Source organism: Acomys russatus, chromosome X (genome assembly GCF_903995435.1).
Source record: "Acomys russatus chromosome X, mAcoRus1.1, whole genome shotgun sequence".
Taxonomy (NCBI): domain Eukaryota; kingdom Metazoa; phylum Chordata; class Mammalia; order Rodentia; family Muridae; genus Acomys; species Acomys russatus.
Window position 1 is genome coordinate 106,146,659 of NC_067169.1, and position 26,827 is coordinate 106,173,485.

Sequence of the window (26,827 nt, forward strand, 5' to 3'; positions counted from 1 at the left end):
ACATGCTTATGTGCTGTGAGCACAGGTTTTATTTCAGGTTTGAAATTTCACGCTCAGCTTACAAATTGTACTACCTATGAGAAATTGTATTCTGACATTCAGATAAAACCCCTGTTATTTGCTGGTCCAATAAACAATAAACAAATGTGACCTAGAGTCATGACTACATCCAGCTCCTGCTGGTCATATCTAATGAGGACCTTCAGTGTGCCGAAATGGGCACTAGATAAGCAGCCGTGTGCTCTTAGCTCTGTCAGCCTTCGTGGAAGTCTTTTTTTTTTTTTTTTTCCAAACTTCTCTGGGCCTTTGTTTTCCCTAATATCCAGGCTGGAAGCTGGACCACATGACCCCTGAGTCTTGGTTTCAGCTCTAACAGTGTATGCTTGATGATATTAAGAGGAAAGGGGAAATAGTTTCGGAATGATTTTGTTTGTTTCTTTGTTTGTTTGTTGAGACAGGGTTTCTCTGTGTTGCCCTGGCTGTCCTGGAACTTGCTTGGTAGACCAGGCTGGCCCGAAACTCACAGAGATCCACCTGCCTCTGTCTCCTGAGTTCTGGGATTAAAGATGTGTGCTACCACTGCAAAGGCTGAATGATTTCCCTCCCACTGGAAGAAACACTAAGTTATTGGAGGCTTTATTGGAGGAGGGACAATGTCAGGAAATCAGGTTCTAACTTTAGGTTTGACACAGTAAGGAATAACTGCTAATAAAATGCTTACAAACTGCAGGTCTGGAAAAGCCATTTGAAGCCCTTAGAAAAACAATGGAGAACGCCAGCTGTTTTTTCACCTGCTCATGGAGGAAATTCTTGGCTTTTAACCGTGTCCTTGTCCTTTAACTCAACTATAGCATATATAAACCTACAAGCAACCTTTCGTTTTGAATTACACGTGAAGACATTCAACTCCAATGCCCATCCTGTTTTTGTTCTGTTTTGTTTTGTTTTGTTTTGACCTAAATTCTGTCCATCGATGTTTCTGCATAGCATTAAAGTTCTTTCTTGGAAATGTTGGCTCTCTGTATTAGAAGGACTGGCTGGCTTAAGGAAGCCAAGCAACTCTAAGATCACATACATTGTGAAGATGGCTCTCTCCTAAGCATAGATATTAAATCTGATGGCCTGCTTTCATCATTGTCAAAATGCCAGGCTGACCTTGCAAACAGGATGAAGAATTTGGCTATTGAGAAGCATGGATCTAAGATGCTAGGTGGCTGGGTGTCCTAAACCTTAAACATTTGCAAGGCTTAGCATTCTATCTTTAGAGACACATTCTTTTTTAATATTTATTTATTATTTATACATATTCTGCTCACATGTGTGCCTACCTGCCAGAAGAGAGCACCAGATCACATTGCAGATGGTTCTGAGCCACCATGTGGTTGCTGGGAATTGAACTCAGGACCTTATTCTTTTTGCATAAGTGTTCATAAGCACAGGTATCCTTTTGAAATAAAATGTCTGATTGAGGGGTAAGACCTTAAGTCACCACCAGTTTATACAGTAACATTGTACAGTAATATTGTAGAGTGCTCTCATTAATACATTGTGAAAGTTGCAAAGTGCATTGGAAACATAGATCCGTAGTCATACATGTTGAGAAAATGTGTATTCTTATAGAGTCATAGTGTACTTTATGGTAAGGTTCAGAGAAGTCCCTCTATAAATAAATTAAATTTGGCTTAGATTACTGTTTTATTATCTCACAATACAGAACACATTTAAAAGTTATTTGTGCTACATTGTACATAACATAAAATTCATTATCTTTTAAAAATGTGCCACACTTAAAATTATTTGTATTGTGGAGGAGGTACATGAATAAAGTTCAGAGGACAACTTTTAGAACTCAGTTCTCTACTTTCACCATGTTGGTGCCAAGGCTCGAACTTCCACTGCCAGGCCAGGAGGCAAGTGCCATTTCACCAGCCCCGAACTGACTACTGTAAGCATCTTCATGGCATACTTGAGTAGTGTTAATTATCTTCCCATTGTTGTATAGTCAATCTCAAGACCCTTTTCATCTTGCAATCTCACCTCTATAGATGAAATGATAACTCAATAGTTTCTTCTTCCTAATGACCCTGCAAGCTACCATTCTTCTGTGTGCTTATGTGGGTTTGACTATTCTAGATAGAAGTGAAGTAGTTGACATTTTGGGATGGGCTTGGTGTAATGTCTTCAAGATCCAGCCATGTTCTAACAATGTGAAAGAACCATCTTTTTAAGTCAAGTAACACTCCACTGTGTGTGAACTACGTTGTGCGCATGCATCTGTTGATGGAAACCTTGCTCCTATCTTGGCTATGGGGAATGGCGTGCCTATGAGCACAGGTGTGCATATGTCCCTAGCTTTTGATTCTTTTGGATGTGAGAACCAGAAGCAAGATTCCTAGATCACATCATAATTTCATTTTTAACGTTATGACGAACTGTCAGGCTGTTTTCCATAATGAGTCTTTATCATTTTACATTTCCTACCAACAGTGTAAAAGGTTTAAGCATTACCCTCCCCATCACTAACACTAAGACTTGATATTTTGTGTATGTTGTTTTCCATAATGAGTCTTTATCATTTTACATTTCCTACCAACAGTGTAAAAGGTTTAAGCATTACCCTCCCCATCACTAACACTAAGACTTGATATTTTGTGTATGTTGTTTGGTTTTGTTTTAGTAGCCATAGTAAGAGGTATGAGGACCTAGTTCATGGGTGTTTTTCAATTAATGATATTTTTAGTATTTCTTTCTTATGTTTTCAGGAGGAATAATTTTAAAAGTCACAGGAATAAAAAGTCCTTGGATCATATTTAGCACATGGCTCCAGGGCAAATGGATGATTATAAATTCTTTTTCAGGATAGAGGAATTTTTGTTTAGCTTCTAAGCAGTTAAGATGGGCACGATTGCTCCACAGGTGAAAGGACAGTTGATCAGTTTCCAGTGATCTCCCCCTTCTCATAATTCTTACCATTTCTATATTTGATTTAGTTAGTGCATAGGAACTTATTGTTTGATTTTGGGTGATTTTGTAGTGCTCCATAACTTAAAGAGTTTTAGGGGAAGGCAATAATGCTGTGTATTTCTGTTGTATGTTCTAGTAATAAAGGCCATACTTGTCAACCCTAAGCGAAACATTTAATCTAACAGTGTGTGTGTGTGTGTGTGTGTGTGTGTGTATTTATGTTGAACTGAGTATGTAAGATAATCTGTCAGTATCACATAAATGTTAAATATTGAAACATATACATTTCTAATGGTTTATGAATTTAATCAGACAAAATGTTTTTAAATGTGCCCCTGAATGACACAAAACCATTATTTCCTCACCCACTCCATCAGATAAAATTTCCTTAAAACCTTAGGGACAATGAATATAATACATTTTAAATATATTAATATTCTCATTTATCCATTTAATTTTTAACCATATTTTGACCTATAGCTTAGCACATTTTCAATTGAACATTGTTGGGTGGTGTAAGTAAACTGTTTTATTCCTAAAATACTCTCCAATCAAAATATGCCACCTCATCTATTCGATTTCCTTTTCTCAACAGATGCTCCGAGCCTGTATTGTTTCCAGATTACAATCAGGTTGTCTATAACAGAAAGGCTCAGACATCTGGCCAGGGGAAAATGGGCCAATCCATTTTCATCAGGTCAGGCAGGAAATGCTTCCTGAAAGCTTGCCCTAAAGGCATTCCCACTTTACACCCTAAAGGTGCTGCTCTGGGCTTTACTGGAATTCTGAAGCTTTTATATTCCATCCCGATTACCCAGAAAAACACAGACTTGGGATTAATGTTTTATCACTTGATTCCCTTTGTGTACATTTTCCAATCATAGCGTCATGTTTAAAAAATAGAGAATGGAGTATGTACGTCATGAAACACCTCAGAAGATTCTGTGAGATAACATACAAAAGCACTTTGTCCTAGCTTACCCTAAGCAGTGTAGTCAGTCCAACCCCACCTAAGTGATTATCATTTTCCCCAAAGACACTGGGTAATGTTACAGTGCTATAGTTCAAGACAAAACAAAGTTAAATAAATATATAAGAAGCAAACCAGCACTCCCTCAAACACACACAAGAGCCAAAAGCTGATGGGTAATTCACAGAAACGAGGGCAAACTATCTCCTGGTACACTCACATTATTTCATTTCTCTCTCCTATTTAAACTCTAAGATAGCCATAAAGAACCATTTGAATGGGCACCCCATCCAAGAATACACATACAAGTGGCCAACTGTATATGAAGAAATTCTTAACAGAATCACTCACCAGGATATGGGAATTCAAATCACACTGATACCAATAAGCATATGGACAAATTAGAACTTCATACATTGCTGGAGGGAAAGCAAGATGGTACAAACACTTTGGAAAATACTTGAGAAATACTCAAGAAATTAATTGTCTATTTATCATATGTCCCTGTCACTACACTCCTAAAGAATCTACCCCTAAGAATTAAAAACATCTGTCTACACAAAGGCTTGTATGTGAATGTTCTTAGCAGGATAATTCACATAAGTCCAAACTGGGAAATAATCCAATGTCCATCAATTGGTGACTGAACAAACAAAATATACTATTTAGTATATTTTTTAAAAGGACAGATACATGTTACAATACAGGTCATTTTTCAAACATGCTAGATGGAAGATGCCAAACACACACACACACACACACACACACACACACACACACACACACACCACATTTTTGTAAGTTCATTTATATGAAATGCTCAGAAGAGGCAAATGTTCAGGGACAGAGGTAGATTAGTGGCTGCCCTAGAGTGAGGTGAAAATAAAGAATGTCTGAAAATAGTCAGGGCGAATTTGTTAGAGTAGTAGAAATATTTGAAAACGGACTGGGTTAATAATTGCCCAACTGTGTAGCATTTAGTCAAACTCTTTAGATTGTACATTTATAATGGGTGAATTTATAAAATGTAAGTTATTCTTCAATCAAGTAATTAAAATATTTTTGCCAAAAGGGTGAGCTTATGCTACTCAATGAGACAAGTGAAGAGCTCAAGCCTGGATTAAAGTACCTGCCCTGGAGTCCAAATCAATAGGAAACTAGCTCTCTTTCAGCTAGTGATGCCTTCTTTCCCGCTCCAACACTCAACCACCTGTAATTATCCCACTAGCCTGAAGACACATTAGCTACTTGGCACTCAACTTGACACTTTTAAATAAAATTCAATTACTACCCCTTTGAAATCTCCTTTCCACCTCTCTCCCATTTCCTAATATTTGTGTTATTTTCCCTTGTCCTCAAGAAAACATGCTTACATGTTCTATTTTTTCCTCTGCTCGCATTTTTCATCTATTTCCCTTTCGTGCCTAATTCCACCGCACGGATTGCATAGACAATATTTAAGAACAATGAATCTGGGCCAGAGGGATGGCTCAGCAGGCAAAGCTTCTCTTCATCAACTTGACAATCCGAGTTTTATCCCTGGGACCCACATGGTGGAAGGAGACAACTGATTTCCCCAAGTTCTCCTCTGACCTCCATAGGAATGCCATGGTGTACACACACACACACACACACAGAGAGAGAGAGAGAGAGAGAGAGAGAGAGAGAGAGAGAGAGAGAGAGAGAGAGAGAGAGAGAAGAAAGAGAAGAGAGAGAGAGAGAGGGAGAGAGAGAGAGAGAGAGAGAGAGAGAGAGAGAGAGAGAGAGAGAGAGAGAGAGAGAGAGATGATGATAGAGCACTTGTTTGAGCTATGGTGCCTGTAGGTGTCTGGGATAAAGTCAAAGGTAGATAACCTAAAATATCTAGAGAACACTGTCATATGACAAGTAAGAAGATGTGTATTTTAAAGATTAAAGACCTCAACATAAAACCAGAGACACTAAGCCACTTAGAAGAAAAAGTGGGAAAGAGCCTGGAACATATTGGCACAGGAGACAACTTCCTGAACAGAACACCAACGGCCCAGGCCTTAATGTCAACCATTAATAAATGGGACCTCATGAGGCTGAGAAGCTTCTGTAAGGCAGGAGACACTGTCAAGAGAACAAAGCGACAGCCTACAGACTGGGAAAAAATCTTCACCAACCCTACATCTGACAAAGGTCTAATATCCAAAATATATAAAGAACTCAAGAAATTAAACACCACCAAACCGAATAACCCAATTGAGAAATGGGGCTTGCAACTAAACAGAGAATTCTCAACAGAGGAGTATCAAATGGCTGAGAAACACTTAAAGAAATGCTCAACCTCCTTAGTCATCAGGGAAATGCAAATCAAAACAACTCTGAGATTCCATCTTACACCCATCAGAATGGCTAAGATCAAAAACTCAAGCGACACCACATGCTGGCGAGGATGTGGGGAGAGAGGAACACTCCTTCATTGCTGGTGGGAATGCAAACTAGTATAGCCACTTTGGAAATCTATCTGGTGCTATCTCAGAAAAATGGGAATAGGGCTTCCTCAAGACCCAGCTATTCCACTCCTTGGTATATACCCAGAAGATGCTCCAGCACACAAGAAAATTTGCTCAACCATGTTCATAGCAGCCTTATTCATAATAGCCAGAACATGGAAACAGCCTAAGTGTCCCTCAGTACAAGAGTGGATAAAGAAACTGTGGTACATATACACTATGGAATACTACTCAGCTATTAAAAACAAGGAATTCCCGAAATTTGTGGATAAATGGATTGAGCTAGAAATGATCATAATGAGTGAGTTAACCCAGAAGCAGAAAGAATCAAATGGTATATACTCACTTATATCTGCATACTAGCCCAAGGGGCATGTCCCACAAAAGCCTTCACTTACCAGGAAACTGGGACAGAGGGGAAGGCATCCTATTGGGACTCTAAATGAGAGACGCATGGGAGAACAACAAAATAAAAGGATCCAGAGGGTCCTAGAAATCTACAAGTAGAACAATATGATAGGCAGATTTGGGCCCAGGGGTCCCGCTCAAACTAAGGCACCAGCCAAAGACAATACAGGAGGTAAACTTTAAACCCCTTCCCAGATCTAGCCAATGGTCAGAATATTCTCCACAGTTGAGTGGAGAGTGTGATACGACTTTCTCACGTACTCTGGTGCCTCACATTTGACCATGTCCCCTGGAGGGGGAGACCTGGTGGCACTCAGAGGAAGGACAGCAAGTAGCCAAGAAGAGACTTGATACCCTATGAGAATATATAGGGGGACGTAATCCCCCTCAGGAACAGTCATAGGGGAGGGGAATAATGGGAAAATGGGGGGGGGGAGGAATGGGAGGATACAAGGGATGGGATAAACATTGAGATGTAACAAGAATAAATTAATTAAAAAAAAGATTTTTAAGTTTTTTTTTTTAAAGATTTTATTTATTATATATACATAGCTCGCAGGCCAGAAGAGGGCATTAGATCACATTATAGATGGTTGTGAGCCACCATGTGGCTTCTGGGAATTGAACTCAGGACCTTTGGAAGAACAGCAGAATAGTCAGTGCTCTTAACCTCTGAGCCATCTCTCCAGCCCCAAGATTTTTAAGTTTTAAAAATAGCTACCATTTTATAATTTCGGTCCTTAACCTTCACCTGTTAAGAAAGAGAGGCCTCTAGGTTTTCCAGAATCCCCAATAATTCTAGCTACTCAGTGTTTAATGTACACACCGTCATGTCATTCATCAAATCACAACTGACACACCACTCCCCAGTTTCAGTGTGTGCTAGAGGAAAGCAACTGGAGTCAACTGACCTGATGCCAAAGCTCTTTGTTTCTCACACTTGCTAGAGTGAGACCTTGGGCAGATCCAGGAACTGAACTCACTCTAGTTTCCTACAGCATGACATTAAGCTAACAGTTATGCCTACATTTCACAGGGTTGGGACGATGAAATGCATTTGTTTGTATGTTTGGAAGCTACAAAGACCCACATAAAGAGTAGCTATCTCCCTTCCAGCAGATGCTAGAAGTCCTTACATGTTATTCTGAAATTGCAAGCCACCTTTCAGAATTATTACTAACAAAAAAATTTCTGTTTTCATTTCCCTATCTGTAATGGGCCTTGTTGATGTTTTGGCATACCTGGCCTTGCATATGATGACTGTTTACTCAACTGTACACATTTACCAATTATTCTTAACAGTTTGAATCTGTTTCATACATTTCTAATTCCTGGCTTACAAAAGAAAAAAAAAATGCTATCAGTTCAACATTTCTGTAGCTTGCTACTCCCAAAGGCTTTCCATATGCATTCCTGCTAGGTGCAACGTGATTGCTGTTTCACAGCACATAGCAAGACTATATAACAGTTAAGACAGGATGCAAGACAGGCAATGTTGTATGCAGCTGAGAGGACAAGGGAAGCCAGTGTCAACAGATGCAATTACCAGATGTGAACTTTGGCCAAGAAGGTCAGAGCAAACACTCTTTTAAGAAGTGTTACAGGACCGTTAATGCCCCAAAGGCATTGCAATCTTGGCGTCACATCTTACTAGGAATGGAATCCTCTAGGGCTCTGACCATGTGCTGTGGTATGGATCCAGTTTTGCTGTAGGGGAGGGTGCAGCATGTGGCGTCACTAGTAGATCTCCCTGCTGTTCAAAAAGCAGGCTTTCTGGCTAAGGTATTTCTGTATAAGGGCTTGCCATTAAGTTGAGGATGATTTAAACGAATGGTATCTGGAGTGGATATGCACACAAGCCACAATTTAACACTTGTTTCCAGTGAGGTTGTCTTGCCCTTCCCCTTAACACAGTGGGAAGAGTGATTATTTTCCAGTCCCACAGAGACATGGAATGAGCCAATTGTTCTTATGCTGTTCTCGCTTTGACACTTATTTCCTTTCCAATACAGGGCAGGTGCACTGGTCCTTGTGTTACAGGGTGATGGAAATGAACTGGGAAGCAGGATGCTTTAAAAAGCAACAGATGCCTTCGTCAACCAAATTCAAAGGGAGAACTATAAGGTAACTTCTAGTCTCCCCCTCCCCCCCAATTCCTTTCCAGAACCACCCATGGGATTTGCATAATGTTATTCAAAAAGGAACTCCATTTGGGGAACATTGACCCACCCAGGGATTATCATTTACCTCTATGAAATTCTTAGAGGCAAAAATAATGACTTGTAACCACCTGGTATTCAAAATGAGCCACCACTAAACACCTAAATTGAATCTCTTTTCTAAGCAGCAGAAAGTGTCAACTACCTTTGTGTGCTCATACATGACGAGGAAGCTTGTGTCTCCCTAAACCCCACGTGCTGCTAAGAAAAACTCATACCTTACACAGGCAAAGAAGGAGCTGGGTAGTGGTGGTGCATGCAGAGTAAGGGCAGAGGCAGAGGTAGAGGCAGAGACAGAGGGCAGGGGCAGGGGCAGGGGCAGGCTGAGTTCTAGGCCAGCCTGATCTACAGAGTAAGTTCTAAGACAGCCAGGGCTATACAGAGAAAGATTGTCTCAACAAACAAACAAACAAACAAACAAAACAATAAAAACAAAGAAGGAAGGCAGCCTGCCTTATTCCATTCTGTATCACTTGGTATTGCTTTCAAAGTACAAAGGGGTCCTGTATTCACAACAAAACAGCAACAAACCAATTATTTATGATCAGTTAGTTTTCTTATTTTCTCAGATGAAAAATGAACTGTCTGTCAGTCCTTTCTGCTCTATCACCTATCTCCCAGGCATTTATTTGGTATCGACACATGAAGTATGGTTCTGGTTTGTAGCAGGTTTTGTTTAGGAAGGCTGTAATATTTGAAGGAGAGGGGGTGCCAAGGTTCCAAGCTGGCCTGAAAAGTGACTCACCAATGTGTATCTTGTGTTCTCTCACACCCACCCCTTGGCTGGTACTCATGTGTAATGCTATAGACTACTTAGGTCATTCTGTTTTCTAAAGTATATGAGTGCCTTACCCCTAATTGAGTTGTGCAACTCCAAAGAACAGAGGTTGTGTCTAATGCTACAAGCACCCTGGCTGAATTGCTCTTCAGACTTTTAAATAATAAAGCTTCTATATCTGGACTTGACTCTTGGGCTCTTACCTCAAAGGTCTGATGATGTCTGGTGTGCTTGCCCTTACTCTTCCAGCCTCACTTCCCATAGCATCCCCACATACTTTCCCTCATTCAATGCTGTCTAAGTAGTCCACACCATTTCTCACATGCGCATGCGCACTTTGTCCAGGCTGTTCTCTTAGCTTTGTGCGACTGTCTCTGTTGACATGCTATTTTTTCTCAAGGAATCATCTCAAATAGCATCTCCTCCACAAATTCTTTCCTGATTCCTGCAGCTGAATCTAATTGTTTCACCTCTATTCTCACAACACTTTCTTTGGACTTGTCTTCAAATCTCAGTGACCCTCTGCCTAGTATTGTGATTGTTTGCATCCGTCTGTCGCCCCTATGAAGCCAAAGGGCTTTTGAAGGCAAAATGGTGTTTGGCTCATCTTTGTGCCTCTCCGTGTTCCCAGAGCCTAACAGAGTAGCTGGCACTCACCAGCCGAACAAACAAGAAACATTTCTAGGCAGCACTCAAGTAGTATGCGTTGATTTATCGAACTGTTTGTATGTGTTCTAGCTGTTAATCAAGGAGCCTGGCACAGACCACAGACTCAATACAGGACACACAACATCTGTGCCGGAATAACTCCAAACATTTTTAAATGTCAGCTTTTTGGAGATTGGCTTGAATTCTTTCGGTTGCACGAAACCTTTGTAGGTGGAGCAGTTAGCAGGAAAGTGAAATCCAAATCATTGACTTACCTCCAAGAACTTGAGCCACAGAACATTTTTCCTGATCATTAAGAATGAGGGCTTCTGTTTAGGCAGAACCAGTTAATTTCTAACACAGAAAGTTATTTCTGCTCATAGTTTTAGTAGACACTGAAAGTGCCCTCCTTCTCAACATGATCACAGTGCCTGCCTTTCCGAGGGTTCCAGCAATAGGAATTTCTACCACGATGCAATCAGACAACCTCCTACTATCCCAGCCAGTCTACCACAAACCAGATTTGGTGTTTCCCTGCCAGATGCCCTTGTGGCTACCGTTAGAAACACCAAAAGAATGGCCTGAAATCCTTTTCCAGAAAAACAGGCGAAAGTACCTTGCAACACTAAGACAATGTTTCTCCTGCCAGACACCTTAAATCCACAGGATACAAAGTGTTGATTTGTGGTGTGTGTGTGTGTGTGTGTGTCTGCATTTTTCTAAGTCCTACACATCTTGGCATATCTGCCATAGATATTCCAACATGCAAGTTATTATCATGACTACCACAGACAAAGTTACCTGCGGCTACATTCCAGGTATGTTTATGTATTTCCCTGTCTAATCTGCTTCCCTCCAGCTGTCTTATGTAGGGGAAATGGGAGATTTTCACACACACACACACACCCTCTCTGCGTTTTCTCTAACAACTGTGATGTCAAATACAATTATTTGTGGAAGAATCTGCTATATGCATGGATGAAAGGGACACATGCAAATCCTCAACAAGAAAGGGAAATACCAGCGATCTGGAACTATGTCCCCAAAGCATGCTGCTCTGGCAGCGGCTGCTGAAGGCCCCCTGTGCAGATATTAACAAGCTGAACACAATATGACTTTAGGAATGCAAAAGAAAAAAAACTGTTTAACATTTGAAAAATCTCCTCCTCAATCTGAGGTCAAGTCAGCTAATAAAAAAGCTTCAAAAACTTCTTAAGTTAAAAAAAAAAATGAATAAGCCCCAGATGTTCCCGTTCTCAGCTGAACTTTCCACCAAGTTATTTCATACCCTCTATTTTTCACAAGTACAGCTATTTCAACCTCTTGTGCTGGCCTATCTCTTTCCAAAGAAAATTGCCTCCAGCCAAATTCCTTCTCCCACCCACAGTAACTAATTGTCCATACTGTTATTCATCTCCCTTTCTGAAGAAGAATTAAATTGGCAAGACCCCTTAGTACAAGGGTGGGGACCTTTTTTTCTTTCAAGGGCCACTGACCCACAGGGGAAAAAAATCAATTGGGGCCACACACAAGAAAACGCTGCTGGACTCAGTTTAGTTTGTTTGTTTTGTGGAAGAAAAAAAAAGTGCCACTTATTTTAAGGTGGAAAAAAAGAACAGGGAAAGGAGAACACCATCCAAAAGACAGAGGGAATTAATAATAATAATAATAATAATAATAATAATAATAATAATAATACTCTAGTTCTATGCCATCCCACATATAGGAATGATGTGTTGCAAAGAAAGGGAGTGTGTGTGACAAAGAGAGAAACCGAGAAGGCTAAAACAAAGAGGGGATAGAGAGAGGTCCAGCAATAGTGAGAAACAGTGTTCATATGCTGGTTGCCGTAAACGGCTTGTCTCCAACCTTGAGTTCCCTGTGCTGTGCCCGTTAGAATCTAAGCTATCATTGCCTTTGAAATCCTTATTAACTTTCTCACAGTTTAGAAACGGTCCTTTCTACACTGAGAAACAGCTGCCTTGCTTTCATTTGCTTTGATTTTCAAACTTCAAAGCCATTTCTTTTTTCAAAAAAAAAATAAAGGTTATTTTCTCAAGACCATCTGAAGGTTTTACATGTGTGTAAAAGAATGAGTAAAGTCCCTGACGTCGCAAAGCTGTCAGATAGCCTTATCTTTAGCCTTTGAGAGATTAGCACTGTCTTATTCCCTAGAGCTTGCACAATATATTATGAAAGCATTTATTTCATTGATTTGAGTATTTTCTCCCAAATCACACTTCCTTTGCATCCTTAGTTTGAACACTAGCGCAGTGGACAACACAAGGTAGAGAGCATCTGTGTATCCATAAGAAAAGGAAGGTTAAACAAGCACAGGTGTCGGACGCTGAACTTCTGAATGCCTGCACCTAGTAGTGACAACAGTAGTTTTGTTGCTTTCAAGCTGCTGTACTGACCTGAGAGCTGTGCATACATGCTACTATACCTTAAGCCCAGAATATTCATGGGTATATATTGCTGTGTGAACAATCACAGGACAACACTGCAATAGGACAATGGACAAGGGGCAATAAAAGAATGAAGGATATAAAACAAGGCAACCCATGGAAGGACAGACTATTAACCTATTGGGTCTGAAAAGTTGAGTGTTGGTGGGGAATATAGGAAGGAGAGCTACGAGCTGGGCATGGTGGTGCATGCTTTTGTTGGAAACAAAGACCGGTCTTGGTATGCCACAAAGGAACACAGAAACAAAGAGAAAGTAACTTAGCAAAGCATTTTTTTTTTTTTTATGCAAAGGGTACACCAGAACCCAAACCAGGCTAGCAAGCACATTTGGTCAAGTTGGACTCCTGTCTTATTCCTGCCATCAGTGGCTTCTGTGTCTCATCCCATTGGTGGGAGCATGACTTCACAATGTGACATTTGCTAACTAACATAGAGGAAAAGTGGGGAGTTCAGGAAAAACAACTCTTTGCTGGTCTAACTACCTTTGGCAGAAAAACAAAATAACACTAAACTGCTTCTCATGCCTGTCATCCTAGCTACAGGAAGGTAGGAAGTTCAAGGCTTGCCTGGGCTACATACACAGTGACTCTGAGGCCACCTCGGGTAACTGAGAGATGGCCTGCCTCAAAATAAAACTTTGGAAAGAATTGGCACTATAGCTTCATAGTACAGTGTTTGTCTAGCAAGAGCAAGACCTTGATTTCAATACCCTTCCTCCCACAGAAGTACATACAATGGTGATGTATAAAACCCACCAATATAGGTTCTAAAGGTTATACATTTTAATGCAAAAGAGACAATTTTAGGTCAAAGGAAGGGAAGTCCTACTTTTCAAATAAAATACTAAACATACGGAATTAATTTCCTTAATGAGTGGTTCAGGAAAAAAATAGAAATAGATTTAAAAATGTGTGGACTAATTTATGACGGATAGTACTCTGGGAAAATCAAGACACTTAGAGTCACCGTTGGCTGTGAATGTGTCTGTAAGAAGCAAGTCCAGAGTAGTCAACATGAAAAGGGCAGACCCTGGGATCATTTAAAGAATTTTCATGTTTTCATCATCAGAGGTCATAATACCTGGGCTTTCAGGCTACAATTCTAGAACATTATGTGCTCTTTTGCAGGTCACCTGGCCAGGTGAGCCTCCTACCGCTTCCATCCAAATGCAAGATAATTTTGGAGACAACCAACAGAGGTAGAAGCAACTTAGTTGTTTCATGAGAGAGTTGAGAGTGCTTTAGTTTGGTTTCAGGTAGGTTTTCTGTTTGTTTGTTTGTTTGATTGATTTTGGTTGTTTTTGAACTCAGAGATCCACCTGCCTCTGCCTCACAAGGTTGTGTGCCACAATATCTGGTGATCCAAGGCAGTTTGGGTCATATATCTATTTTGAATCTTTTGTTTGTTTTAAGTGGAAATAGATTTATAGATTTTTATACTTTAAAATATTTTTTGTAAGCGTTTGGGCACCGCACTAAGAGGCATAGAAGTTAAAATGGAAATTATCATAACACTGCTCAGATTTTTTCTTTTGTTCTTTTTTCTCACTATATATTCAACGACTTCACAGCCTGATACCAGACCCCTACCTCCTCTCCTTACAGTCCCATCCTCTTGTCCCTTACCCCCACTCTCCCCTCTCCTTCTCAGAGAAGGGGAGGCCCCCAAAGGGTACCAACCAACCCTGGCCCATCAAGTAGCAGCAGGAGTAAGTGTATCCTCTCCCACTGGGGTCTGACAAGGGAGCCTAGCTAGGGGAAAGGGATCCAGTGGCAGGCGACAGAGTTAGAGACAGCCCCTACTCCCATTGTTAGGGGATATACATATTTACCGCAGTGCATATCTGCTACATACGTGTAGAGGACACTGCTAGTATTTTGACACACATTCTTACAGACATATTCACCCATGTAGCATACCTGGCCCTGAATTCCTGATCCCCCCTGCTCAGTTTCCCAAATTCCAATATTATAAATGAGTATCACCTGGCTATCATCCCCCTTTATTCTTAGCGATATACGTAATGGGTATCTTTCTAAGGACAATAATGCTTTGAAAACATGTGATGGCTGCATATTACTCTATTGTATAGGAGCAGTATAGCTCACATAATGAATATTCATTTGATGGACTGTTGAATTACTTTCAGTTCTTTTCTTTCTTACTTTCTATCTTCTTTCTATCTTCCTTTTTTTTTTCTTTCTTTTCTTAACTAATCACCAACAATGCCAGTGATATATCCTTATAGATCTTTGTGGATCATAATAGACTTTCTTAGGGAAAGTCTACCTCTGGCTTCTAGGAATCTATAGTCTTTTTTCTTCCCTTTTCCCCCTTTGTTGGAAATGGAGCTGCTAGTTGCAGGCTGCTTCAACTGACTCCTCAGGCAACAGCATAATTCTCATGGTTCTTCTTACCTTGTATTCCTGGGCAAAGTAAAGGAAAAAAATCATGGAATTCAGAGTAGAAAGATAGGGACTCAAGCCTAAATTTAAGTTTTGAATCATTTACAATCTGAATATTAATTTTCTCATCTATAAAAGAGAACAGTAATATGTTAATGATAGATCATAGGATAGAAGTAAATGTAGTATTGGAAATAAACATTTAACCAGAGTGGTGCATATTTTTATTAATATCTATATATAGTTAAGATTTCATAAGCAGCTAGGCATGGTAGTACATGCCCAAAATTCTAGGACTAGAGAGGCATAGACAAGGGAATTGCTGTTAGTTTATACCCAGATTGAGCTATGTAACAATCTCCACTACAATTTCCATAACAATTAGAATTAAATAGCAGCTTTAATGTGGCTACAATCACCTAGATGTCCCCACTTCAAAGAAGGCTGTCCAGTTGCATCCAAGACAGTACTTCTGGGGTTCCTAGATTCAATTCTGCTGCTGTTTCAAGTTGGGTTGGTGTGGAGAGGGGCTTTCTTTTTTTTTTAATCTTTTTTTTTTATTAATTTATTCTTGTTACATCTCAATGTTTATCCCATCCCTTGTATCCTCCCATTCCTCCCCCCGCCATTTTCCCATTATTCCCCTCCCCTATGACTGTTCCTGAGGGGGATTACGTCCCCCTGTATATTCTCATAGGGTACCAAGTCTCTTCTTGGCTACTTGCTGTCCTTCCTCTGAGTGCCACCAGGTCTCCCCCTCCAGGGGACATGGTCAAATGTGAGGCACCAGAGTACGTGAGAAAGTCGTATCACACTCTCCACTCAACTGTGGAGAATATTCTGACCATTGGCTAGATCTGGGAAGGGGTTTAAAGTTTACCTCCTGTATTGTCTTTGGCTGGTGCCTTAGTTTGAGCGGGACCCCTGGGCCCAAATCTGCCTATCATATTGTTCTACTTGTAGATTTCTAGGACCCTCTGGATCCTTTTATTTTGTTGTTCTCCCATGCGTCTCTCATTTAGAGTCCCAATAGGATGCCTTCCCCTCTGTCCCAGTTTCCTGGTAAGTGAAGGCTTTCGTGGGACATGCCCCTTGGGCTAGTATGCAGATATAAGTGAGTATATACCATTTGATTCTTTCTGCTTCTGGGTTAACTCACTCATTATGATCATTTCTAGCTCAATCCATTTATCCACAAATTTCGGGAATTCCTTGTTTTTAATAGCTGAGTAGTATTCCATAGTGTATATGTACCACATTTTCTTTATCCACTCTTGTACTGAGGGACACTTAGGCTGTTTCCATGTTCTGGCTATTACGAATAAGGCTGCTATGAACATGGTTGAGCAAATTTTCTTGTTGTGTGCTGGAGCATCTTCTGGGTATATTCCAAGGAGTGGGATAGCTGGGTCTTGAGGAAGCCCTATTCCCATTTTTCTGAGATAGCACCAGATAGATTTCCAAAGTGGCTGTACTAGTTTGCATTCCCACCAGCAATGAAGGAGTGTTGGGAGGGGCTTTCAATCCAATACATGTCTGGCTGTCACAAACTTAGATGGGTATTTGCCTCCCCCCCCCCCCCCCCCCCCCCCCGTTCTGTGCTGCATAACATTCACCTGGTGATTATTTGTCATTGTCTGCTGTGCTGGAGAGCAAAGCTGATCATGTTCTCTTCTTCCTCATAGGGCCCTCTATAAATACACCCAGAGTGTGTGGGTCTGAATTGAACACTCTGGCGAGACACCAACTTTCTCAGGAAGAAAGAGATCAGTTGCAATATAACACAACTTGCAATTCCTTTCCAAACTTCTGGTGCTTTTGCTTTGGGAAAAAAAATTAAAAGTGCTGCTGTTCATCATTGCTAGCCAAAAGCATTTATAGATTATGGATTCTTTTATTGAAAATGAAGCATTCAACAAGCAAGGTATGCGTTCTTAAAGGTTATAAAGCATAAACCAACTTACAGCAGGAACATAATACATATTATTTGATTTTGACAGCTGCTTTTTTCTAGGTAATTTGTGTTATTTCATATATTATTTTCTATTAAACATAGAGTCATTAAACACACCCACACAAAAACTTTAACTTAGCCTAGGCATGCTGATGCATGTCTCTAATTCCAGCATTCAGGAAGCCGAGGCAGGTGGATCTCTGAGTCTGAGGCTAGCCAGGTCTATAAAAAGAGTTTCAGGCTAGCCAGAATACCCTGTCTCAAAATAACAACATTTTAATCTGCATGAGAAATTCTTATATAGAAGATGGGAGTGGGAAGATGGGAGGCCAAAATTAAAAATTAAACAATTAAAACCAACAAAAAATAAATTAAAAAACTGAGGAGCTGTGGGAAAGCCCAGCCTGTCAGCTAGAGAAGGCAGGAAGCAAGGAAATATAATGCTTCTAAGTCTGTTTGTACCGGAGAAAGAAACGACACAAAAAATTGTTTTGGCATCAGCAAAAGAAAATATATAAAGCAAACTAGGAATAGAAATCAGGTTGGCGTGTATCGTGCAGTAAGTAAACAAAGTGGAGGGGCGGGGGGAAGGGGAAGAAAAAAAGACTATAGGTTCCTAGAAGCCAAAGATAGGGACTGATTTAGGGATTTTTGTGTGTGTGTGTGTGTGTGTGTGTGTGTGTGTGTGTGTATGTGTGTGTGTGTGTGTGTGTGTGTGAGAAAAGGCAGGCTTGCATGGCCATTAATGGTACAGAGACATAAAAGTATCTCGGAAAGACAATTTTACAAAGAAAAACAATGTATTTGGTGACTGACTACAGAGAATAGAGTATATATAGAATATAGCGTTAGTGACATAGTCAGAGAAGTGATACTTTTATGTGAATAGGACAAAGTAGGCCCTAGGTTGCAGGAATAATGAGAGGAAAACTATTCTTCTTCATGGACACTCTACCCTACAGACAAGTATGATAAATCTGTGCAACAAGGGAAGGCGTACCCAAGATTTTATTCATTTGCAAATAAAAATGCTTTTCAATTTCTATCTTCCTACACAGGACTTCAGGACCCAGGAAGCCCAGAGTCTTAGCAATCAAATGGGTGCATGAATTTCTGCCTCATCTCAGCTGTTCAAGCCTCGACAAGCTAAGCTTGGAGTGAAAAGGAGCCAAGAAAATGAAAGTGCCTACTACTCAGGCTTTGACAGGCAAAGTAGGTTGTCTGGTATCAAATTTGAAAGTGATAGAATAGGCGAGAGAAGGAGGCGGTAGGACATGGCTTGATGCCTCTGACAAAAATAAGAAGCAACATGCACTCTCCGAGTGAGAGTCAGAAAAGGGAGAGAAGACTTTGTGGGTTTCCCAGTTCCTACCAAGTTAAGGAGATTCTGAACAAGCAGCATAAGGATCTCACAGGGAGGGCATGGCACTAGTCTAGAGTAGTTCTTAAGAAAGGAAGCAAAGGACTGTTCTAGATGGCTTTGTTCTTGTTGCTGCTCCCAGAGGCACAGTCTGTGTGCAGACTAAGGCTGGCCTCGAACTCCTTGTGTAACGGAGAATGCCCTTGAACTCCTGGTCTTCCTGTTTCTATCTCCCAAGTGCTGGGATTACAAGTGTGTGCTACCACACCTGGCTTTCTAGATGGCCTTTTGAAAGATCTAGAATCTGTACATGAGCTTTAAAGGCAAACCTCTAGTCTAACAGTTCCTCACTATTAATGGCCAAAAGGATTCCCATGTGATTTCTTCTTCTCTGAACACCCCTATACATTTTCTTCCCCAAATTTATTATTTCTCCATGTGCAAAATACATTCACCTTGACTCAATAACTCTGGTTTTTTTTTTTTTTACTGCATCAACTCTAATTTTAAAGAAACCCAAGTATCATTAGCTCCAATCAGTCCAAAATCATATCATCTAACTAAAAGATGGATGAGATTAAGTATATGACTCATCCCAGGGCAAGATTCCCTTCTGTCTGTGTACTTTCAAAAAGCAGATAACATGATCGACTTTCAGAATGTGATGGCACGGCAGGTGTTAGACATTTAGAGGCATTCTGTCCTAACAGGGAAATAGGAGGATCAAAACTGGGACAGAAGCATTCACTTATTCAAACAAATATGGGCCACCGTACTACGCGCCTGGCTGTTTGGGAGTAGGATTTTAAGAGTACTCAGTTTTAGGCTGAGGAGGATGAACAAATCTCTACCCTTATGGAGAGGCTTTAAAGAAGCCCCTGTGCTACCCACCCTAGATGCTTTGTTGGCCTTCTTAGCATTGAATTTGATTAGCAGGGCACAAGTGTGTGCTGGGGCGGAGAAAAGAAACAGCCTGAGTGTCAGTGAAAAGTAAGGTCGGCTCACTGTCTGTGTATGCTTGAATAAAACAACAGGCAAGGTGCTGTACACTGTTTTAGGGGGAAGGGAGCAAACGACAAATAGCTGCTATAATTAGAAAAACACAGGACTTGCTTTCAAATAAGGAAATTGGCTCTAAAAAGGTATGGGGAAAGCAAACAGTCACTGCTTCCCTCTGGTTCCCCGACTCCTCTTTGTGAGGCTGTCACGAAACACAGTAGTCTCTCCAACAGATCTAAGCTCCCACAGTGGCAGCTGAAGAAAAACAAGCTAATCTCTCTCGATCTTTCTCACAGTTTCGGTAGTTTTTGGGGCTTCAGTGAATGGATGACACTCAACACTCAACATCCAAGGAGCCACTTTGAATTGGGATATTGACTAAAAAAAAAAAACGTGTAACAAATTGATTAAAGGGTAATAGTTAACACACTCATCAGGGGATCTAAATACTTCATTGTGAGAACTTCTTAAGGTTCAATGAGGGCTAAAACTTTGCAGGTACTAGGTTTTTCTTTTAGCTTTGTCCTGTGGGACCTGTGGCAGCTATTGGTCTGGTTTGAGCAGGTTATGACATACTACATTCTTCTGAGACCCAAAGCATCCAGTATTCCTATCCTTATATCCTGGCTAACAGGTAAAGAGTGACAAAGCCAACTTTAAAGACAAGTAGTTCTTATTCCCTAAGCTGTGCCATCGGGCAATAGGAAGGAAGGGTTGGTACATTTTACTGGCAGCCATCACTTCCTTTCCTTGGAAACCCTTGCAAGATTGGCTCAATTGCTTGCCTCCAGTTTCTGCCTGCTAACCCTGACCTCTTCAAGCTACACAGAGTGAACACTGTAAGACACTGATCTCTGAGCAAATTCCTCTTCCTCTGTGTTCCTATCCCTGCACTGGCTGCCACTGCCAAAAGAGCAAAACTCAGATTTCTCATTATGCTATCTATAGCCGTTGGCATTTTTCACACCACCTTTTCAGTCTCATATTTCATTCTCTACCTCCTCCTCTACTCCAGCCCCTGGCCTAAGCTCTCCAGCCACATGTCTGCTGATGCACTTTCATGTCTTTGAGCCACTGCTCATGCCACATTCCTCTGCTGAGAAGATCATTCCTTGCAATCATTATCTGCCAAAACTCTCCTGTCTTTCAAAGCCTGGCTTAAAGGCTACCTATTTGTGACATCCTGTCTAATTTTCTCAGTATGATGGCATATATATATATATATATATATATATATATATATATATATATATATATTCTGCTATATATATTCTGATATATATATATATTTATGCACACACACACTGTATTTTACTTGATGTTCTGCCTTATGGGCTTCAGTTTGAAAAGGTGTCATAGGAATGATGATGGCTTAAGTGGCTTTCAAGAATGACAGAGAAGAACACCATGCACCCTAGGAGAATCTCATTTCTGTATTGAATCTCAACCTCGTAGTGAAAAACCTGTAGCTTCAACAATCATTTGCACTGGAAGTTATCAGATTGTAGGTATTGATGAACTGGCTTGCCACACTAGTCCAGAAACCAACATAAATAAAAAAGAAATCAGCAGTAAGAGAATTGCTTCCCATACACTTATCTTCTACTTGTGTTTGGAGAACAAAAGCATTAGCATCACTGAGTTCTGGGCTGGACATCTTTCAGCTCTCCACCGCCTTCAAGACTCCATATGCAGCTATAACGAACTGCCTCTAGCTTGGCTTACTCTTTTGTACTAGCTCATTAATGAGTCTGGATTCCTTCCCCATTTTCCATGGTATCCCAGGCAGGGACAAAGACTCAGGCAGCAGGGGGCAGCTTTCCTTTTGCCTGACAACAAGTGGTCACTAGTCTCTGTCTGTAGTTAACAAATTCCATAGTTCTTTGAAGGTAGAGCCCACGGAATGGGTCTGCTCTAAGCTCTGCAAGGCAAAACAGAGCTTCTCTGCAATTCAAAATAGAGCTGAGGAATTTGGGCCTTAAGCAGTGTTCCCGGCATCTCTGACATCACCTCAACAGCTGAGAGAGATGGTGTCTTAAGAAAGCTCAGTAGCCTCAAGCCTTGTGAATTCTTTCTTCTCTGCTGGTATGTGAAATGCACACACACACTCACCAATATATTATATGCTTTTCCAACTTGCTCTAAATGCCTCCTGGAAGGCATCTGCCAATAAGGATCCCATGGCAGCCACATTTTAAATATAGGAACCTCTCAACATCTTCACCCAGAGAACAAAACGCAAAAGGAATGCAGATTAACTTGTCATGAACTTTACAGAAGCCTCTCTACTTGACACTACTGTTCCATGAGAGGCCCTGGTGGGATGAAGATCAAAATGAGACTCCTGGATCACGTGGTAAGGCCCACAAGCTGCACTCAGAGGGCAGCTCGCCTATTAATAGAGTATCTAATTTAGGGCAGAGTTCAAACTTGGAGAAAATTTAAAGAACTTGACTTAAGTGTGCCCGAGTGGTACACACACACACACACACACACACACACACACACACACACACACCCCACATATCATCTTCATTTTCTATGCAAGCACTCTGAGACAAACTACATTTTCAACAGTTAAAAAAAAATCTATTGAAGTTTGGCTAGACACGTATTTTCCAAGAATCTTTAGAATTTAGGTTATTGTGTTTAGAATTTAAGATCATGAAAACATTCCAAACTAGAAAAGACACAGTCCCTCCAATCCTGCAATAAAAACTCAAATAGCTTAGTGGTGATTCTTGACTTTTCCTTCTTCTAACACTTCATACTATTTATAATTTGAAAGGAAACAGTAGCTGAGATTTATGTTGCCTATGACATATATACATGGCTTCTCATCTTTATACTGAGCATTCAAGACAGATGATAGTATACCCGTTTCCCAGGGGTTAGGAAACTGGAAGAATGCAAAGTCAAATCATTTATCCAAGGACAAATCTGGCAACTGAGCCCAGATCTATTTGGCTCCAAAACCTTTCTTCTTTATTCCCAAGCAAATACACCAGTGTTGTGTTCTCAAATTTCTCACTGCAATTCTAACTCTGTCCAATAATGGCAGGTACTACTTTAATAAAAAAAAACTTATTTTTCCTCTTCTTCTTTTGTTTTAGTGAGGTCACAAGGTTGGGGGGTGGACCTGGAAGGTAAATGTGACCAGGGTGCATTATGTGAAATTTCCAAATAATCAATAAAAATATCTTAATAAAATATTAAAAAATAAGAAAATGCCCCAACATTAAGAAATAACCCTCAGGTAAGTAGTGAAACTTACAGTCACTAAACAGTCCTTTTAAACCTTTAACAGTGAAAAAAATTTCCTAGACTCTCCCATGTTTTTCCTTTACCCAGTCCGCTATACCTATGTACATATATACTTCTTCCCTGCCAATATGGAGCACATCATGTAAATTACCTGTTAAATGACTTGTCTTTGTTGCTGTTTTCATCGTCATCAAACCCAATTGTATCTGCAAAGTCAGTTTCCCTATCACTTATGCACTTGTGTTTGTGAATCTATATGTAAGTCTCTACATTTGTCCCTGAAACATTTCAACTCTCTAGTTTTCTCTTGTCATTCTTCCTGTTAAGATATATTTGGAACCCAATGAAACTATCTATATGTTAGTTAATTCTATGTTCATACATGTTATGACTGAATATTAATGACATAGCTTCTCTGTCTTCACTTAGGTTATTTGTAAAAACAAAACAAAGCGAAAGAACAGTAACAACAACAAAAATAGTTCCTGTCAGTCAAAGTTAAGTTTAAAGCAAAGCATCAAAGACCTCTCTCCAGGCTGACTTCAATTTGTTAAGAAAATATTCTTTAGATCTAATAATTAATTAGCTACACATTGACTAAAGTAGGTTACCTCTTTATCAACATTTCCTGTCATTTGTTTAAAAAGAAATCATAGTTATCTCTGTCAAAACCCATGTTGACTTATGCTATCTATACCAGACCCCCACACCAGCAACACATGTTGGTTCACAGAGGCTTCTAGTTCATAATTATTACTGAGAGCTCATGCTATCCAAGAGACTGACCCAGAACTTTGCTAAGATGTGATGTTAGGATCTCTAGCTTGTGATTTCCTTCATTTTTACCACTTAAAGTTAAGGGTAGAACATTGTACTAGATTCCAGATTTCTGACTTTTACTCTATTCGCTGTGCTATTGCAATGTTTATTGACAGTGATCACATGATAACAATTCTAAGACTCCTCAGTGCCCTGGGATGTAACTGACCTGAACCTAAGTCTTGTTTTTTAAAAAAAAAGATTTATTTATTTATTATGTATATAGTGCTCTGCCTGCATATATGCTTGCACAACAGAAGAGTGCACCAGATGTCATTATAAAGGGCTGTGAGCCACCATGTGGTTGCTGGGAATTGAACTCAGGACCTATGGAAGAGAAGACAGTGCTCTTAACCTCTGAGCCATCTCTCCAGGCCCTAAGCCTCATTTTTATGACAGAACATAGAATAAGTATTTGAGCTTTAAATGTTTTTCATCTTGTCACAGACTCACTCATACTACATATTGTTTGGTGAAAGTAACAATTGAAAATATGGGTTACCAAGAAGAGACTTGATGCCCTATGAGCATATACAGGGGGAGAAGGTCCCCCTCAGGCACAGTCATAGGGGAGGGGAGTAAGGGGAAAATGGGAGGGAGGGAGGAATGGGAGGATACAAGGGAGGGGATAACCATTGAGATGTAACAAGAATAAATTAATGAAAAATTTTAAAAAAGAAAATATGGGTTATGCCAAAGTGTCTAGATGAACGTATTAAAAGAGAAAAAAAATAGATCATACTTTAAAACTTAAAAAGTTACCAACTGTAATCCAATGACTTAAACAACAGTGTAATTTTCACTTTTGATATTAGATGGGAGTCTGGTAGAAATTCCACTTTTCAGTTGCTATGAAAGATTGCCGTGGTTGCTGCCTAAGGAAATCCTATAATTAGAGATACACGGCTGACTTTATTAAGACTTTACTTCCACTAAATACCAACAATGAGCCCATATTGAATGTGGCCCCACTTCTAGTCATGTGTCAAACACATTTAAAATTTAAGATTCAGATTCAAATAATCATGGGAAAGACCCTGTCTCAAAATAAAACAAAACAAATAACTGAAATAACTGTAGTGGGGCTGGACTCTGGCCAGATATTTCGTTGGGAAAATTAACACAGGACTTTCTCCAAGGTCAAGACTGTGTTCTTTATGGAAAAGATAGTTCGAGACAGGATGCTCAGTGCCCTTTTTTCCCACTGGATTTTTGTCACAATTCTAATGACAACATTAAGGAAAATTTGGAAGTGTTGGTCATCAGTTTCAAAGAAGACACATTAGCTTATTAGCACTAAAACATAGGCTTTCACTTGTCATTTCCAAAAGGAATAATGTTACCACCAAGCCACTCACATGCTCATATCTGGTCTCCATATTTAGTTTAGGAGGTTGCTGAAAAGTACCTTCAGTGACTTCCTTGTGTCCTGTAGATACTCAGTGTATTCAGGTGGTATTCACATTTGGATTACATGCTCAAGAGTTTGAAGAGAAGCCTGAGAATTTTATTAATTCAGAAGACCAATATCTAAGAATAAGTTTACAACTAGCATTTCTTTTTTTGAACTAAGGAGGAGAGGCTCCCACATACCACTATGGTACAGAATCTGAATGTACTACCCTAAAATAACTGAGTTATTTGGCATTTTAAACCTACTGACTAATATGATGTTAATTTTGTCATTCATAGAAGGGGGAGGAAAATCTTGAATTGCTAAAGCACCCTGAAAGATAGAAGAATTGATATACAGAGCGTGAAAGCATATCGGTGACTGATTCTGGACATGGACCTCAGTCAGCCTTTGAGAGAGAGTACAAGGCCTGAGCAATAGGTTCTCCTGGCTCTGCCTGTTTTTAGTTCAGTGGTCCCCATAGACACTACCTCTACTCAGTGTATTAACTAGTCAATGGGTTCAATGAGTGAGTTGGTGGGTAATGAGGTGTGCTTGTTACGAACAAGCCTAGTTAATGCCCATAAGAGGTAAATAATTAGCAAGTTCATGCCTCATGGCAGGAAGCTCTTTGTCTCAAAGATGAACTGCTTAAGTATGACCTCCTGCCATAACCTGAAGTGCATCCTGCACAGAAAACATGCTTGCATATGTGCATCCATATTTACATTAGACAAGATTTTGGGGCAAACTATAGTACAAACCCCACAACAATAATAAAAGAAAATAAAATCTATAGAAAATTGAATATAGTAAAATATACTAATGAAAAAAGTGTATCTTCCCCCATTGTTCATTCAAGACTATCACAAGAGTGCTATCAAAGCCAAGCTGCTCACCATTCCTGACTTATCTTCCACTTTCAAGTAATTTAATTAATACACAAAGACTAAACTACATGACCCAATTTAAGTATATTTAATGCTGTATATTCTAAATATAGCAAATAGTACCTTTTCAAGAAATTTCATCTATAATATTTGAGAATTCTTTTTGGTGCAATGTTATTAAACTGTAAATAGTAATTAAGATATTAAAAACACATGCTCCCCAAAGCCACCAGACACTGTAATTATATTTCAAGCTATTAAGCAAAATGACAAAAGATTTTTAAAAGGATAAATGTGCTATGGAATGTATCAGCTAATTCCTCTGACTTTGTGAAATAATGCTTAGCTCCATGGAGTCTAGGGGCTGCTATTTAAAGACTGGTTTACATTGTCCTTTTGTGGCTAAGAAGTTGCTTCATTGCAGATACTCTGTCTCCTGTAGGCCACTCTGGTTGTGTAGGGAAGTGCAAGCTACCATTGTTCTATAGTGCGCCATTTGTAAGGGAAGAAGTCTAGACTTGGGGCATAGCAACATTTGGGGAAGGTCTTTTATTTCCATTTGATTTTCAAGAAGCTTTTTAAAAATCTAGAAACCATGTTTCAGGCTAGCTTTTCTAGAAAGCTCTGGACTAGGTCAGTGTTTCATAGTTCTCACTGGTTCTTCTGAGAAGACTGAAGAAGTTACTTGGTGTGTTTCTATCACAACTAAGTCCAAGGACAGATTTGAAAAAGAAAACGTATGCAAAGGAAGATACCATGTATCTTGTCTGTTACTCCACAACTAACGTATTAAATTAACATATTAAA

At 39.9% G+C, this 26,827-nt stretch overlaps 1 protein-coding gene and 1 long non-coding RNA gene across 2 annotated transcripts in view; one reads left to right on the plus strand and one right to left on the minus strand.

Annotated features, from left to right (window-relative positions):
* The window catches only part of LOC127185723 (uncharacterized), a 76,625-nt gene extending 59,066 nt beyond the window's left edge, over positions 1-17,559 (plus strand). Inside the window, exons 2-3 of the long non-coding RNA XR_007830214.1 lie at positions 8,835-8,946; positions 17,027-17,559. This is a non-coding gene — a long non-coding RNA (uncharacterized LOC127185723). The remainder of the gene's footprint in view (positions 1-8,834; positions 8,947-17,026) is intronic.
* Gpc3 (glypican 3) overlaps positions 1-26,827 on the minus strand; it is a 352,553-nt gene that overhangs the window by 60,721 nt on the left and 265,005 nt on the right. The window lies entirely within an intron of this gene.